The sequence below is a fragment of the Acomys russatus genome, chromosome 2, assembly GCF_903995435.1.
Source record: "Acomys russatus chromosome 2, mAcoRus1.1, whole genome shotgun sequence".
Taxonomy (NCBI): domain Eukaryota; kingdom Metazoa; phylum Chordata; class Mammalia; order Rodentia; family Muridae; genus Acomys; species Acomys russatus.
Window position 1 is genome coordinate 69773037 of NC_067138.1, and position 18507 is coordinate 69791543.

At 43.1% G+C, this 18507-nt stretch overlaps 1 protein-coding gene across 1 annotated transcript in view; it reads left to right on the forward strand.

Annotated features, from left to right (window-relative positions):
• Nucleotides 1-5474: 5474 nt before the first annotated feature.
• The window catches only part of Kiaa1958 (KIAA1958 ortholog), a 128424-nt gene continuing 115391 nt past the window's right edge, over nt 5475-18507 (forward strand). Inside the window, exon 1 of the mRNA XM_051162700.1 lies at nt 5475-5591. The gene's annotated coding sequence lies outside the window, so the exon portion shown is untranslated. The remainder of the gene's footprint in view (nt 5592-18507) is intronic.

Genomic DNA, 18507 nt, shown 5'->3' on the forward strand with positions numbered 1-18507 from the left:
CTCACAGCGATCTGCCTACCTCTGCCTCCCAAGTGCTGGGATTAAAGGCAAATATTTTTGCTTTAATACTAAATGTGGGCTATTGAGCTACTCTTTGTTTGTCCACAGCTGATAATTGCCTTGTGTGGGGCATGGTCTATGCCAGCTGAAAACAGCCTTGTGAGTCTTGGAGAAGGCATTGTCTTGCCAGGTGGGGAGAGTTTAATTTTGAGGACTGTGAGAGGGTATAAATAGCAGAGCCCAGAGAGAGAAGGATAATCTGAGGATGCTGTGAGAGAGACAGAGAGACAGAGACAGAGAGACAGAGACAGAGAGAGAACAATTGGAGGAGATAGAAAAAGAAGAAGGCTTCTAGGTCTGCTGGATATCCTGACAACCGAGATTGGTATTTTCCCAAAGAACACAATGACCTTAACCAGCCAGAACTAAGTCTAAAGAGGTCTATGTTTCCTATCCCTTCCAACCTTCTTTCTCTCCTACCTAGGATTGGGGTTGGAAGGGAGGCAGAGGCATTAAGAAAACCCAAACAAAATAGTTTAACAACTAGGGCCTACAGACATACTTTCACACAGTGTACCCCAACACCAGAAGACCTGGGTTTGATTTCCAACACTCCCGAGGCAGCTCACCACCATCTGTAACTCCAATTCCAGGGCATTTGACAACCTCTACTGTCCTATAAAGGCACCAGCCACACACACACTGAGGCATACATGCATGCAAAATACCCATACACATAACAACAAAAACTTTAACAAATCTTTCACAAAATGGTCATGTTAATAGCACCATCTTTGTAGAGTTCCTAGAACCAAATGAATTGCTAACCCACTGCAAACCTGAGCATCTGGTAAGTGCTATAAAAAAGTTATTAAAGGTGCAGCCTTGCCGCAGTACTGCCATGCTGAGGAGGTAATCTGTTACAGTAAATTGTATCACTTCGGCCTACAAAGCCAATAACTGACACAGAGAGACTGAAAGGTACTTTAAAGCTGAGAGCACTAAGCAGGGCAGAATTTAAACTGGTACAAATCTACTCGAAAACTAACATAAACTACTCTAAAGCTCATAACGTACATATATCCCAAGCACTTGCTACTAAGATCCTCAGAGACTTCTTTCCTCTGTTGGGGGATGGTTTTATGTATTTTGATGTTAATTACTGTTTGTTGTCTTTGTGACCCACCTTTTGTTTAAAAAAAAAAAAAAGCCATCCCACCTGGACAGGACAGGAGATAGGTGAGGCTAGGAGAGAGACAGACAGAGAGAGAGAGAGAGAGAGAGAGAGAGAGAGAGAGAGAGAGAGAGAGAGAGGGAGGGAGGGAGGGAGAGAGAGAGAGAGAGAGAGAGAGAGAGAGAGAGAGAGAGAGAGAGGAATTCTGGAAAGAAAAAAGACTGCCACGGGGAGAAAAAAGAGAGAGACCTGAGGAGAGGAGAGGAAAGCTGCCATGGGTTGGCTAAAGAAGAAGCACATGGCCGGCGTGGATGAAGAATTTGGCCCAGATGAAAAACATTAACAAGTATTTGAGATTATACGTGGGAGGTAGCTTGATAGACATTATTGGAAACAGATGGCATGGGATTGAGACAGGGATCCCATGCCCGCCCCACTATGAGAGGTAGTTTAGAGGATTGATATCTGTCCTGTCCCAGGTAAACTAAGGCTATTTTAAAATACAACAAGTGTCTAGGTCTTGATTGATTACTAACTGGGCCTATTGATAATACATGTAATTTTAAAACAATACTTCTCCTTCCATGTCAACCATCAACCATCTTTTTTTCCCTCTCAACTCTCAATCTTGGCTCCACTTCTTCCCCAGGAAGTCCCACCTTCCACTTCCTGTCCTTCTGCCCAGCTGATTGGTAAACAGCACTTTATTGACAGTTGTTACATCCATTCAAGACATTCCTCCACAATTCCCCTTTTTAGTCTAATAATAAAAAAAAACCTTTTACCTATATATTTATATTAATACACCAATATACAATATACACACACAAGAACCACAAAACAATCGTTATATTTATGTTATACTCAAAATGTTTTGCTGTCTTCAACCCCATCAGAGATTTGAGAAGGAATAAAATTAATTAGCTGAGTAAATAGGAAGTGCAGGTTAGCAGCTTCCAAAATGAAAAAACATGACAGGGACACTTTGCTACTTGAACAGTCACTCAAAACTCTTTAACACGTTGGAGCATCATCTTCAGCCACCTGGCCCAATATATCTGACAGGTATATCTATGAGGCAGGGGCTACTGAGGACTTGCTTACTGTGTCTTGGCAGAGTTTGGCCGTCAACCCCACCTGCATCCATGCTTGCCCATTTCAAGCAGAATTCTGTCTGTGGAAGAAAACAAGGACATGTTTGCCCAGCGGCTGGTTTGCCACATCTGAAGCCATCTCCATAAGGAGGTTCCTCGATGCTCATTACCTTCTTTGAAGCAGTCTGGGTGTTGCCAGGAGTCAACCTGTCTCATTTCCAAAGAATCCTCAAAACAATAAAAATTTCTTGAAATGTCATATTCTGTAGGTCTCTGAGGTTTTCGAAGATCTTATCTAAATAGTTTACCTTATCTATCTACTGAACCTAGGATGTATATTCTTGTGATAAAATTGAATAGTATAATGAATTCAAAATAAACTTATTTTACATCAATATATACTTTTCTATACCAATGCTAAAAATAGCATTGTGACTAACAATCAAGGCCTTAAGCTGAAGAGTAGATTCAATAATCTACCTTTGGTCCTGTCATCCCTATATATTTCTATCTTCTCAGAGAAAAATCCATGAGTCCTATCTCATTCTCTCTGAATATGACCAATAAAAATACAACCAATTCCCAGTGAAAATAAACATCCATATCCCAAAACCTTACCCAACCCCCCTTTAAGGGAAATGGGACGGCATTTTCTTTTTAAGGCTTCTTCAGGCTGATTTGGGGTGAATAATACCTATGTAGGGGCCCAAATAAAACTGGGAAAATGGTTAAACAAACTAGAGATAGCTTTTGTGGTCCAGTCTCTAAATGTTGAAAAATTCAGGCTTACTAAAAGTCCTGTGTGGGACAGTCTGAAATGCTGGACCAATTGGAATCAGGAGCTTTCTTCAAAGCTGTCCTGGGAGATGTTCTGTTCTGATGACAACAGCAACCGAAGCACTTGTAGATGGAACATGAGGAATGCAGGATGTCAGCATCTCAGCATGCTGGACGATGCATCCTGTTGGGTCTGATGCAGCATCAGTGTCTGGTACTTTTGTTCTGAAAATATACAATTTCTCACAAGCATTATCCAGTTCTAAAATTATAAGTGCATGAGGTGTGCAGGATGCACAGAACAATCAAGGCTGGTTCTGCAGTTTGAATTCATGTAAGTATAGACTGACTTAAGTTAGCAGTCTTTCTTTTATCCAGGTCTGTTTCATTTTGACCTATTTCAAAGAAGAAATAGAATATCACCATTACCAAAGAACATACAATCGTTATTTAATTGAAATCAAACCAAGATTGTATAGTTCTAAATGTCCTTCTCTAGGCTCTGTGGTGCATGATGTATGGCCAGACTGATACCTGTCTCCCGAGAAAAATGTATTCTGTTTTAGAGACAAGACAGTTGCCCTGAGCAAATGAAGAGGCATTAAGCCTTAATTAAAATTATGCATACCCTAGGCATCTTGTAACTGGGTTTTTACATTTATTGAAGGTGTTTTTGTCTCATCTGTTCTCTCCATTGGGGGGATGGACGTTTTCACCTTTTAAACTTTATATAAACTCTCATTTTAGAGTTTTTGCATATCCTGGGCATCTTGTACCTGGGTTTTCACACTTACACAAACTCTCATTTTTGAGTTTATGCATATCCTGGGCATCTTGTACCTGGGTTTTCACACTTACACAAACTCTCATTTTTGAGTTTCTGCATGCCCTAGGCATCTTGTACCTGGGTTTTCACACAGCCCCACTCCCAGGGTGGAATGAGAGTGTAGATGCAAAAATACAGCTTTCAGCTCAGGGAGTCTATCCTTTAGGCAAGTATAAATGATGATGGCCAGCAACATGGATTATTCAGATTGCCCTGAAATACATGCTTCACTGTGGAAGTAGTTAGATGAGATTGTCTTTATTAGTTACAGGCAACGAAAGTCATAAAATCAAGGGACTACAGGTGTGTTACAGCAAAGTGGGTCAAAGTTACAGGTTTCAGGTGCTGATGAGATTTACAGCTTTGGGTTTGGTGGAAGCTAGTAGTCAGTCGACAACACATCATCATCACCACCACCACCTGCATGTGTGTCTGTGTATCACTTGTGTGGACTGACTAGAGAAGAGGCAGCAGAGACCCTGGAGTTACAGACTGTTTGAGCCACTGCTGGGAATCACACCTGGGTGTGGAATCAAACTTGGGTGTTCTGGAAGCACAGTGCTTGTAACCACTGAACTATCTCTCTAGCCTCTCCTAAAAATAACATTTTAAAGATTAGTATTAGGTGCTGGGTGGCGGTGGTAGCCCACACCTTTAATCCCAGCACTGGGAGGCACAGGCAGGCGGATCACTGTGAGTTCAAGGCCAGCCTGGTCTACAAAGTGAGTCCAGGACAGTCAAGACTACACAGAGAAACCATGTCTCGAAAACCAACCAACCAAACAAACAAAAGGTTTTCGTTAGGTAGGCAATAAATGGCTTCCAACGGAACTAAAAAACGTCCAAGATAATTTGGATCTGATTTGCAACATTTTAATTCTTCCTAATCATGAAGCTAAATTATTTAGCCTGTAGAATCTTTAACACTGTGCAGCATCCTTTTTTTTTTCCTTTTTCTGAGATGTCCAGTTTATTACAGGGGTGTGTGTGTGTGTGTGTGTGTGTGTGTGATGCGGTGGGGCCTTAGGACTATGGAGTGAGTACACGGTGGGTCGCAGGCCACCTGGCACACCTCTGAGGTGTCAAATAAGCAAGTGTCAGCAAGTCAGCTTGCTGAGCTTACTTCGAGTGTTTAGGCATGGAGACGAGGGACGGCGGACCCGCGTGGAAAATGGCTGAGACGCGGGTTCTGCACTTGTCAGAGTGGCGGGGACTCAGCCGGGCCAGCTCAGGGCTGCGCGCGTCGGTGGCAGGAGCTTGGCCCGCGCCCCTTTAGGGTAACGAGAGCCCCGGGTCGAGCGCCTCCCGCGGGCGTCGCTACACACTTCCTGTAGGTCCCGCCGCCCGCCGAGCGCTTCCGGTGCCGGCTCAAGCCGCGGTCCGAGCCCCCGCCCCGCCCCTCTCCGGCCCCGCCCCGCCCCGCGCGGCCCCGCCCCCGCGCTCCAAGCCGGGCGCGCGGAGCCCGGGGCGCACGGAGCGGCGCGCGCCGGTAGCCGAGCCAGGCTGGCCCCCGCGCCCCCACCGCTCCACCGCCGTCCCCCCCCATCCTCCGCGCAGCCCGCGGGGCGCCCTTCCCGCTGCACCGGCTCCGGCGCCCGGGCCTCCGGCCGTAGTGCTGCCGCCCACCATCCCGCCGTCCCGCCCCGTCCAGCCCGGGCCGCCCGGCTCCCGCAGGCCCCACAGCCCGCGTTCCTATGGACAGACGCACAGACACCTGCAGGTGGGTGAGAGCCCGCGCGGGGCCGGGGAGCACGCGGGCGCGGGGCCTCTTTGTGTGTGGCCGGCCGCGCCGTGACCCTCCGAACCTTCCTTTTGTCTGCTCCGGGCCAGCGAGGCGGGAGGGCGCTAGGGGCGGAGAGGTCTGCGGGCGCCGGGCCGGGCGCGCGCGGGTTCGCGGCCCGCGGCGTCGCGGCGGGGCACTGTCCCTGCGCCGGCGTCCTCGAGCCGGGCAGGAGGGCGGGACGAGGGAGGGATGGTCTGCCCAGCTAGTTTTAGAGTCTGAGGCGCTTCGGGGCTCTGCCGGACAAGCCTGGTTGTCGGGAGGTACCGGGAGGTGCGTGTGGGGCGTGTGAAGGAACGTGCGGCGCTTCGCTCCCTTATATTTATTGTTTCTAACGGAGGAGGGCTTTCTCCCAAAGGCTCCCTCCCCCAATCCGAGGCTGCGCACAGTGGTTTGTGTTTGTTATCAAATAGATCAAGAAACCTGGGGTCCTGGGGAGAGGAGGTTGGGCATATCAGATCAAACAAACAAACAAACAAACAAACAAAAAATGTTCGTGGTTTCCTTACGGCTATCTTTCATTTTTAAAGGTCAGATAGTCACTTAAATGGGGAAAATTGTACATGGCTGATTTTTTTTTTTAAACAATTTTATTTTTGTTTCGAAGTTTTGGAGTAAAGTTTTCTGTCATGGTCGTTAGAATTATCACTGACAGAGTAGTCTACCTATTAAATGAACAGTTAGTTAACTGTCGTGTCAGGTAGTGACTAGTAACAGCTTCTACACAAGGGCATTAGAGAGTGAGACACGTTGGTAGTGTTTCCATGCAGGCTAAAGCCTTTGTTTTGTGTTTTAAGATAGGAGGTTATTGATAGCTTGATAGCATGGGAGGAGAACGTGATGTTAGAAGTTGTTTTTCCCACCTGTATTTCCTTCTTTTACATGAAGCATTTATGCATTCGATGCATACAAACCAAGGACTGGGTAGTTGTATATGTTGGATATAGTGTTTTGAAAAATGTAAAGTAGATTTTTCTTGCTTGATTGTCTGGCTAACTTCTTGAAGAATTTCTATGTGTTCATAGATAATTTAATGGTAAGTGAAGTCCAGGATTCATTCGTAAAATTCGTTTCACAGACTAATGTTTACTTTGTAGGTATGGGATTATGTCCTTATGTTAATCTGTTCCTCACTTGTAGAAACTTTATTTTTGTATGCCGTGAAAATTCATATGAACATATATATGTCAGAATGTAACCTGGAAGGTTCTTTTTTTTTTTTTTTTTTTTTTTTTTTTTTTTTTTTTTTTTTAGTAGTTTTGAGGAATACTAAACAATGCTAGGTGCACCCATTTGGAGAACGTGGAAGCTTCCTTTAAATATATATATTTGAAGGAAAAATACTGTGATGGGAAAGCTACTTAAATTTCCATTAAGTTGTTAAAAGTTCAAGAAAAAAATACAATCCAATGCACTTTTATTCAGGTACACTATTTTTATCATAAAAGCTTAATATGCTTAAAATAGTGATTTTTTTTTTTTTTTTTTTTGGAGAAAAATTTACCCTAGATTCTTGCCCCAGTTACATTGGATTGCATGCTGAATTTTTGTGTTATCAGACTATACATTTGTGTATGCTTAGTGTCTTAGAAGCAGCAGCATCTACCATGGTGGATCAGGTTTTGCTGTGACTTCCGGTCTAAATTAGGTAAATGCATTTAAACTACACAAAGGCGCAGAACTTAGTGTGTGTCTCTGGTCCACCCTGGCCTAAACCTGTCTGCTCTCCCTTATAAATAGCTTAAAGAGGAGTCTTGAATTAGGTCTGGTGTTATCTGGAACAGGGAGTTCTAGAACACCATCAGAGTTGCAGCTCTTTGGCACTGGTTGAAATTACTAAAGAAGACAGGCTAACAAATTGAATGGCTTGTTTGTGTATTTATTAGACTGTCGGTGGTAGTGATAAGCCTTAACAAAGCATCTCTGTGTAAATGCAGGGGGGGAAAAAGCTGACAGTGCCAGGGCTGTGTTGGGAATGCGTTGGCAGAGTGGTACTTGTGTCTAACAGTTTTCTTGGATCAGCACTATAGTGTCTTTATCTGCACCGGCTGAGAGATAATCCCCTGCCTTTTTGTTTCTTTGTGACTGGTGTGTAGATGTTAATATTTTTCTTTCTGTGTAACTAATAATGGTGTGTCAGCAGCATTTCAGAGTGGCTTACATATTTTTAACTTATTTCCCTTTTGGTCAGTTGGTGTCTAAGAGGGCATGTAAATTAATTTTTGTCTTGATGCTTCATTTTTTTTTTAAACCTTCCGACAAATAAATGCTCCTTGCAGAAAATTTGGATTTGTGTAAATTGGCCTTTAAATGAAGTTGACATTTATCTGTTTTTTTTTTTTTTTTTTTTTTTTTTTTTTTTTTTCCTTTTTCTAAGCAACACTAAGCTGTCCTCAGTTAAATCTGGGAGACTTAAAAGTCTACAGGCTTTTCCAGCACTTTCCTGTGTTTGATACTAGCACAACAAAACAGAAAACTGGGAGGTAACAGATTTGTTCTTTATAAATCTGTGACTTTTGGTCGTGTGCTTGTCCCATCCTGTGTTGTGATCGTGTCCCCTCGCCCCGCCCCCCACCACACAGTTCCTTGTGGCCTGATGAGGAAGCCAGCCGGGATGAGAGGTTTGATAGAAGCTGCTCCTTGCAGCTTTTTGCCATTGTGTTCTAAGAGCTGCTTGCTGAAACGCAGAGTTCATTCTTGGAGTACTATCCTGGCACCAAATGCGTGAGGCTGGCTCAGAGGGAGCCGCCCTCCTAAATACCGTCAAAAATAGAGAAGCTGAAGATTGGAGGGAAGCCATTTATTTTGAACAGTTTATTCCATGACAGTTTGTGTTTATAAAGAAACCTGCTCATAATATTTATTTGAGGGATCTACATAGTACCCAAAGAAGCTCTACAGGCTTTTTTTTTTCCTCCTTTAAAAAGTTTCCACAGAGCTTAGGTTCCGTGGTGCTTCTTGAGTTTGCTTCTGATTAGTTGATTTATGGACGTTATTTACCAGCATGATTGGAGAATCCTTTTGCTAGTCTGAAATTGCACTCTGTCTGTGCTCTGGTCGGTTTCCCTGGAAACAAATGCACTGCATAGATTCCATAATGAGGACTGTGGTTGGCTAGTGACAATTCTGTTGTTTGGTAAAGCTTAGTCTCAAATTCAGATAAAGGTCAAGAAAGCAAAAGCACTGAAAAATGCAAATTTGGAGATTTTATTTTGTATCCAGTGCCGACAAAGTTTTAATAGGCTTTTCTGGAGGAAGGTGAGTTTCCCAGAAGTGTTCATCTGTTTTGCTAAGTCTTCTACTTAAAGCAGTTGGGGGGATCTTTTGGTATTTCATACTGGTGATGCTGGTGGCTGAAGTGACAATGGGATGTGTTTCAGGAATGTGCTATTACACTTGTAAAACATATAGAGAGTGAAGGCGGGGAATAGGCATAATACAGGTACATTTTTATACCTAGAAGGAAGTAACATGTATATTTCAAAGAAAACTATGCAACTTCACATGAAATAGAACTTTAAAAACTTAAAAATATTAGAGAAACTTCTAAAAAAAATACACCAAAATCTTATCACACGCTGATATATTTATAATCTGCTTGTTTTTCCTTCTGATCTGTCTGAATTTTGCTCCAAAACTGCAAGTTGGAAACCAGCTTTCCTCTCTACTCTGTGGCTCTAGATACAAGATGAAAAAGCAAAGCATCGTGCGGCTGCTGGTGGAAAGAAGAAGCTGACAGAGAATCAGAACCCACTGGAACCACTGCAGACAGCTTTTTTTTTTTTTTGGTGGGGGACAGGGTTTCTCTGTGTAGTCCTGGCTGTCCTCGACTTGCTTTATAGACCAGCCTGGCCTTACACTCACAGAGATCCTCCTGCCTCTGTGTCCTGAGTGCTGGGATTAAAGCCGTATACCACCATGTTGGCATGTAATTGTCTTTTCATTTGATGCCTGAAAATATTTCTTGTTTGTGAATCAGCAAGGATTTTGTTTGTTTGTTTGTTTGTTTTTTCAAGACAGGGTTTCTCTGTGCAACAGCTCTGGCTGTCCTGAAACTCGCCCTGTAGACCAGGCTGGCCTGGAACTCACAACAATCCACCTGCCTCTGTCTCCCAAGTGCTGGCATTAAAGGCGAGCGTCAGCATGCCAGGCTTCCTTCATTCCTTTTTTAATTGCAGATACTGTGCCCCTTTAGCTTTTCTTATAAATACTGCTATGGCTTTTAAATTTTTACCATTGCATTATTTAAAGCATAATTATCATCTATCAGAAAACCCCTCTTTTCCACTGGGTAGTGGTGGTGTACACTTTTAATCCTAGCACTCAGAGGCAGAGGCAGGCAGATCGCAAAGCGAGTTTGAGGCCAGCCTGGTCTGCAGAGTGAGTTCCAGGAGAGCCAGGGCTACACAGAGAGACCGTGCCTTGAAACAAACAAACCCTCACCAAAGCCTCTCCTTTCCCACTGTGAGACTTGCTATGTCTAAGTCACAGTTAAGATGTTTGTGAGTTGAGGCCCCCCTCTACACAGCTTCTGGGTGGCTTAAACAAGAGGCTATTTTCTGAGGATTCTTAAGGTCAGAAGCGTGAGATCTGGGTTCTGCTGAGTGCTCCTTGGATTGGTTTCCTTCTGCCTGTCTATGTCCTAATTTATAAAGACATGAGTCATTACAAGAAGGGTTAGGCTACCTTGATATGACTTCATTTTACCTTAATTCTTTTGGAGGCCTTAGCTCCACAGATAAGTTTCTGTTGGAGGTGCTGGCAGTTAGGACTTGCAAGATGCACAGCTGTGCTTGTACTCACCCGGAGCCTTAACTACATATTCATTTCATTCTGTTCAGTGATTTCTGGTGGCTTTATCTTTTATGTCTTTACTTTTTCACATTTCCCACAGGTTTATTTTTTTTTTAAGATTCATTTTTATTTTATGTGTATGTATGCATGCATGCATGATGCACACCACATGTGTGCAGTACCTGTGGAGGCCAGAGAGGTAGTTGGATCCCTGAAACTGGGATTAAAGTCTGTTGTGAGTCTCCATGTGAGTACTAGGAATTGAACTCTATTCCTCTATGGAAGCAGCACGTGCTTCTGACTACTGAGCCGTCTCCCCAGCCCCAGAGTTTACTTTTTTAAAGGAATGGGGCGCGCATATGCTTGTGTAGCACGTAGATGTGTGCATGCACACACACATGTGGTTTGTATGTGTTATGTATTTGTATGTGTGTGGATGAGTTCCTGCTGGTGCTCTCTCCCTCAGTTACTTTCCATCTTGTCCTTAATTTTTGAGATAGGATTGCTTGCCGAGCTGGGAGCTTACTGGGTCAGTTTGACAGGTGAACTAGTGTGTTCCACGGATCCTGCTGTGTCTGCCACATTGTTGGGATTGGGATTACAGCTGTGTACTGCTGTGCCAGACTTTATACATGAAAATACTAGGGCTCTGAACTCAGGTGCTCATGTCTGCACTACCTCCCCAGCCCCAGGAATGGGTTTGGGGGGGTGGTGGCGGGAAGACGAGCAGTGTGGAATAGAAAATAAACATAAGCTGTTTTGCTAGTTGCTTTTATAACAAACTAGTACAGAGTCTTCCCGTTACTAAACACAAGACTCAAAGGTTGAGCTGATGGGTCAGCCTCTATTGTGTAGAGTTGACTCTAGGCCTTACAGTTGATGAATCACTGAGTGTGTGGCATAGTCCGTGCTTTTACCAGATTTGAACGGAAGAATGGACACTTGGCCCAGGCAGAAGCAGATGCAGTGTCTGGCTTTTTGTGTTAGCTACCAGAGTTCCTGCCTGGGCTTCACTGCCAGGGGGAGTATACGTCTTGTCAGATTTCTTTGTGTTGTGCTCTTTTCTAGTGTGTATATATCCAGTGCCCAAGTAGAAGTCCACTGAACCATCTGTGTCCCTTCCGGGATGCTGGCACTGTTGATTGCACCGTTCTTTTGCACATGAATTCGATGGGTCAGGGCTCGTGGCCAGCAGGAGCTCCGTGGCTACCCTAAGCTGTGGGTTGGGTTTTTAAATCTATTATGATTTGTCACTTGAGTACCAGGCTCAAAAAAGAAGCAACGTGTCAACTCTCTGCTATTAAAAATAAAGGAGGCGAGGGCTTTATTTTGTACATACTTTTCATGTTCGTTATAAATGGTTAAATTAGAAGTTCTAGAATGCCAGAGGATTGTAAGTGTGACCAGATTTAGTGGACGTGTGAATGCTTCCCTGTTCTGTGACTTCTGAGAATACGCGTCCTTTGGTCTGTTTGGTACTATCGTGCTGCTTTCTAGGGAGTTATGTGCCATCCTGCGATTAGCCATTTAATTTAAACAGGAGTTCAGGGGCTGATTCTCCTTATCCTCAGGCCTATCTTCTGTATATAACCAAGCCCCTAGAGTCATCGGCTGTGGTTTCCAAGATTTTAGTTAATGTTTCCAATTGCTCTTAAGTTTACTGTTGAATATAAGCAGAGTATAGGTCTAGCTCGGGGTACAACACACACTCACCATGCGCAAGGCCTTAGGTCTCATCCTCAATTTGCACACACACAGATACGTAGTATTTTTCATATGTAGCACGAACCCTTATGCTAGCACTTCTGTAATCATTATAGTTAGAAGCTCATTAAATCCTTATAAATGACTCATGTGAAAAATATTTCTTACTTTTTATAAATAAAACTGTTTATAGCTGTAGTGGAAATTTTGGTTTCTTTAAAAACTTAGCTATGTTATATAAACAGGTTTTTGATTTAATCCCAAACTTGGGATATGGAACTGCTTTTAGTTTGTTCACAGCTGATAATTGCCTCCTGTGGCTCTGAGAGGGGCGTGGTCTTTGCCAGCTGCAGTTAGTTTAATTCTGAGGACTCAGAGAAGGGAGTATACATATAAAAGCCCAGAGAGAGTATTAACTGTTCTTTGTTAATTTTCCCAGATATATAATGTATTTTACTATATTGGTCCAAATATTTTAATCTGTTGTAACTTTTAGTATTAATTGTATTTCATTATCTTTATTTTCTTTGTGAGGGCTTCTGTGTTATATATGCTAGATCATCCTTGCTTCTCCTTTATGCATACAGCTTTTCCTTTCTTTTTCTTTTTTTTAAAATAGAGTGTCGCTATGTAGCCAAAGCTACCCTGGAACTTGTTATGTAGACCAGGCTGGCCTCTAACTCACAGATCTGCCTGGGTTGAAATTGAAAAGACTATGCTATTATACCTGGCCAATTATATTTTTTAAAAGTCACTGTAAAAAAAAAATTGAACTTTTATATTTGTGTGTGAAGTATCCCTCCAGATATAGGGGTCAGAGGACAGGTTTTTGGGGTAGGTTCTCTCCTCTTACTGTGGGATTGAACTCAGCTCTTACCCACTAGGTCACCTTGCCAGCACTGCTTTACTTTTTCTTCTAAAATATTTATTTACTTTGTGTGTGTGTGCGTGTGCACACGCGCTCTCAGGCGTCACATGTGTGAGGGTGCCCATCAAGGACCCGAGGAGGGAGTTGGCTCCCTAGGAGCTCTGCAGTTACAGGCAGATGTGAGCAGCCTGGCGTTGTGCTTGGAGCTGAGCTCAGGTCCTTCGGAAGAGCAGCAAACACTCCTAACTGCACTGCATCTCTCTACCCGTCCAGCTGCTTTACTTTAAAAACACATAGATTGTTCTTGAACGTGTGTATGGAGCGTGTGTGAGTGTGTGACATTGTGCATATGAGGTCAGAAGACAACATTGTGGAGTTGGGTTCTCATGTCTGCTGAGTGCTGGGGTAGCAGACCTGTGCCACTGTGCCTGGCCATTCCCTGTTCTTTAGTCCCCTCACTAGTCTTTCTGTGATGTCAGTCTGATAAGCCCTGGTGTTCCTTTAAATGTTCCTGGTCTTCCTCCTCTTCCTTCTTAAGCTGCCCAGAATGCTGTCCTTTTTCTCTGTGCATCCTTTTGTTGTCTAGCCAGCGTTACGTTTTTAGCTTTTCTGTTTCTCTCCGTCCTTCCACTCCCTACCCCAGCTTTTCTTTCTGTCTCTATCTTTCTGTCGTCTTCTAAACCAGGCTGTTCTTGAACTCACTACATAGCCAAGGATGACTTGGACAACTCCTTTTTCTACCTCCCAGTGGCTGGAGTACAGGCACTGAAATGCTGTGCTACAGTGTGTCCGCATTGTGCCGTGTCTTGTGGAAGGCCTTTATTAGTTTCATTATTTGGTCCTTGTTGGTTATTTTCATTGTACCTTTCCTGGGATAGCTGGATTCTTTTCTCGTGTTTATATTTAAATTAGATGGCTATGCCTGTATTTTAGGCATGAGCTTGCTATGCTAGGGATAGGAAGTTGTCCTAGTTTCATGGTTCAAGATTTTTCTCCTTTATTGCTTTTGTGAAGTATTTTAAGATATGGCCACTCAAAAAACTCAAAATGAAGTATTGTACACTCACTAGAATGAAAAAAAAAAAAAGATGAAAATTAGCAAGTGTTGTGAGAACATACAGCAACTGATTTCTGCATTGCGGTGGGGAATTATACATTGGTATGATAATGTAAATTGGAACGAACAAATTAGAAAGCTGTTTGGCAGTATCTACTAAAACTAAACACATACATCCCTTATGGTTCAGCAATTCCACTTGGAGATACACACCATCAAAGTAAATGTACTAGAGTGAATGTTCATAGCACTATTTATAATATCCTCAGATGGAACTCTTCACAGTGACCGTTGCTACCGTATGTGGAAAAGTGTTAGGTTGACATACCCAAATAAATCACATCTCATAGAATTGATACCTTTGTCTCCTTCTCCAATGGTCTGCTTTGGTCAAATGGATATTAGCAAACCTCAGTGCCATAGCAGTGTGTGTGTGTGTGTGTGTGTGTGTGTGTGTGTTTCAATACAACTACCTAGGGGGAAAGTAGTAAAAACAAAGGAGAACTAGGGGCCCTTTGAATGCAAGGAATGTCCCATAATTTGGCTGTGGGCTCTGTAGTAGAATGTTGTGAAGTATAGTAAGGTATTTCCTCATTATTCCTGTTCTTTTCTGATTGCAGATTATGATTGAACACAAAGGGCAATAGAAGGACCCTTTCATGGAGCCTCTTCTGTAATGTTCTCTGAGGTGGCCTTTCCTTTCTCTCCTTTGTCTCACTCAGTCCTCTTCGGTTGCTTGACTTGTGCTAACAGTTTTCTTCCCAGCGTCTCTAAAGTCAGTATTATGGTTGGAGGCTGATGTGTTTGGTTCTGAGTTGCTGGTGCTGTTTTCAAGTTCTGGGCACTTTCTGAGGTAAGGCCAGCTGGTGGCTGTGCATCCCTGGGGGCGTGTTCTTGCTCTGGCCTCTCTGTTCCTTCTCTCTGCTTCCTGTGCTGCTCTGCCCTGCCCTGCCACACCTTCTCCTATGTGGTGCACAGACTGTGAGCCCTGAAACTGTGAGCCAAAATTAGTCTTCTCCCCTTGAGTTGGGGAGATCAGGAGAGCAGGAAACCAATGCAGTAGTGTTGATAACTGGGCCAACATTTGTGATGGCCTGGAAGCTTGAGCATCCTGGTTGTTCATAGATGCAATTTTATTTAAATGGGATATGTCTTGTTAAGGGGCAAGTTTTGGAAATTTCTTGTTCCCTGTCTTTTCAAATTAGCAGAACCGACTCTCACTCTAACAAACACACACCCTTTTGATCCTACCTAAATGATTAGTGTTTCCAGTTTACCTAACTTTAAGTGATAAACCAATACATATTCACTGAAGTGAATTTAATTCTTTTGTAATGACAGGTTCGTTAATGTTTTCATGGCAGTTTGGTTTAGAAATTCATGTTATCTGGCTGTTTTCAGAAAACTAAGAGCTCAACATTAGTGGGTTTCTCAAATAGTGAAAATTAACATTGTGAGGAAAATTCACTATTTTAACTTTTTTGTGAACATATTTTCTGAGTTAAGTTTAAGTAAAGTCAATCATGCCTTTATTTGCTTTTGGAAATCTGGATCAAGAAACAGAAACACTTAAAATTATCTTTTTCTTTCGCTGTACAGTTGTCTCAAGTTTCTTACCTTTGAAGTTTTCTATCTTTAATCCTGTTTTCTGCAACCAGTTCCAGAAAGGATCAGTCAGCGCTTCTGACAAGTCCACTAAATTTACTGATTTACCCAAGTCTTATTTGACTAGCCTTTGATGAGATACCTGTGAAATGTTAGCTGAAAGCACCCCTGTTCTTCCTGCAGAACACCCTTGAGAGACAAGCATTGTCTGATAGCTTAGTCTTGCAAGTATCTCTCCTCTAGAACATATGGAAAGATGCGTAGCCTTATAAATAGCATTGTGCCTATGAATATACTTGTGAACATATTTGATACGAATTTTTGATTTGTATATATTCTACTTAAATTGCTTTTTAGCCAACTGGCTATGTTCTTTCTGGCAGTCAAAAGTCTTACCACAAAATATGTTTTCTATATATACTTCTTTAATGATATCTACATTGATATAAAACCTCTACCTTCCATTAAGGAATTAATTTTCCTTTTAAAAATCAGTTTTAAAGCCAGGTGTGGTGACACGTGTCTGTAATGCCAGCACCTGGGACAGGGAGGCAGCAGGATCTCTTGCTGGAAGGCAGCTTAGGGGCTGCACAGGAGATCCCGCCTTAAAAAAATATAATAACTTTATAAATTTATCGTATTGCTTTTCTTTTTAGGTCATTTTGGCTGTTAAGCCTTCAAGTACATTCTTTGTGTGTATGTGCCATTATCGATGAGAGGTGCACATGGATGTGTGTGCCTGAGCTGGGATCAGAGGATAACTCTGGGTGTCTTTGTTGTTTTTGTTGTTGTTGTTTTTGTTTTTTGAGACAGGGTTTCTCTGTGTATCCTTGGCTGTCCTGGACTTGCTTTGTAGACCAGGCTGGCTTTGAACTTACAGTGATCCACCTGCCTCTGCCTCCTGAGTGCTGGGATTAATAGCTTGCACCACCATTCCAACTCTGGGTGTCATTTTTTAGGCTCCATCCACAATCTTTTTTTTTTCTTTTCTTGCTTTCAGAAAGGGTCAATGGCTGACCTACAAGTAGACTAGATCGGTTGGCCAAACAGACCAGTGGTGGTTTAAATAAGAATGACTCCCTTTTGCCCCCATAAACTCATGTAGGTGTGGCCTTGTTGGAGGACATGTGTCACTTCTTTGAAGTTTCAGAAGCCCATGTCAAGCCCAGTCTCTGTTCTCTTCTGGCTGCCTGCAGATCTGGATGTAGAACTCTCGGTGTCTTCTCCAGCACCACGTCTGTCTGCATACTGCTGTGCTCCCCATTATGATGGCAGTCGGCTAAATGTCTGAAGCAGTAACCCAGCTTCCAGTTAAATGCTTCCCTTTGTAAGAGTTACCTTGGTCATGGTGTCTCTTCACAGCAGTAGAACAGTGATCACAACAGAGGTTTGTACCAGGGAATGTGACAGGCCTGACCATGGTGGGTTTTTTGGAGGAATATAGAAGACGCTGAGACTTTGGACTAGAAAATCATTAAACTGCCTCGTAAGAGTTGCTTTGGTCATGGTGTCTTCACAGCTTTAGGTATGTTTCAGGGGAAGGATTTTATTGTAGCTATGAGGGAGAGTACAGCCAGAGGCATCTATCTGGAAGACTCCAGAGCAGAGAGAGAGAATAGTAAACTGAACATCACCAGCAGATTGGATTGGGCCCTGGGGATGTGGGGTGGGGAGTGTAGAGCAATAGAGGAAGACAGAGAGAAAGGAGAGCAAGAAAGGAAGAGAAAAGAGACTGTGGCTGAAACCATAGGCTTGTGAGGGAATGAGAAACGGGGAGAAAAGCCTACAAGCTGGAGAAGGTTTTAGGGTGGGGCGGGGTGAGAAGAGCCAGGGTACTTGTGGTGTACTCTATGAGCCTGAGGCCAGCATCCTCTTTGGTATGCTAATAGGCACCACAGATAGCCTTTTGTCCCTTCTGACAGTGATAAGGAAATGGCTCCTTTGATAGAGAACTGGTCCCAAAACTTGGGTAAGTGTTAAGGACATGACAGAAAGTTTCAAGAGCCATAAATACTAGCCATACTAGTTTAAGAGTAATTCTAATTCAAAGGATAGAAAAAAGTACACGTAAAAAAACAGTTGTCAGAGCTGAGAACACCAAATCGTCTGTTGTCTGTGGTTACTTGTCTGTTACTTAGTTGAGGCTAGACTTGAATTTGTTATGTAGTTCGTACTGGCCTAGTGTTTGCATTCTTCCTGAATCTTCTAAACCCTGGGGTTATGGTATGCCAGCATGCCCAACTCTGGTTGCTTCTCTGTGCCTTGTAGAATTGAGTAGGTTCCTTGCAGAACCGAAAATATTTACTATCTGACCCACCTGAGAGAGGACTTGCTGATCCCTCATTAAAGCTGGACAATAACTGGCACACTTAGCAGTTGGGGAATTGTTGGGTAAACCCTTGTTCAAATTGTTAGAGCCATTTACAGCAATAACTATACATATCCTTCAACCAGAAAATATTTATTAGGCAGTTGCTATGTGTTAGGTACTCTACTTGGTTCTAGGAATTTAGTAAAGACAGCCATCTGCCTTTATAAAAATTTAATTTGAGTAGGGCAGAGAGACCAAACAAGACAAAAGAACTCATAAATTGTAGGTGGTTAGAGGAAGTATCAGGGAAGGGCTAGGAGATATTTCAGGCTTAGGGCTGGGTATTTGAGGTAGAGTTAGTTAAACATGATGGCCCAACACTTGAGAGGCAGAGGCTGGTAGTTCTCTGGGAGTTTGAGGTCAACATAGTGAGCTCCAGGGCAGCCAGGACTACATAGTGAGACCCTTTCAAACAAACAAACACAAAAATAGCACGCGCGCGCGCGTGCGCGCGCAC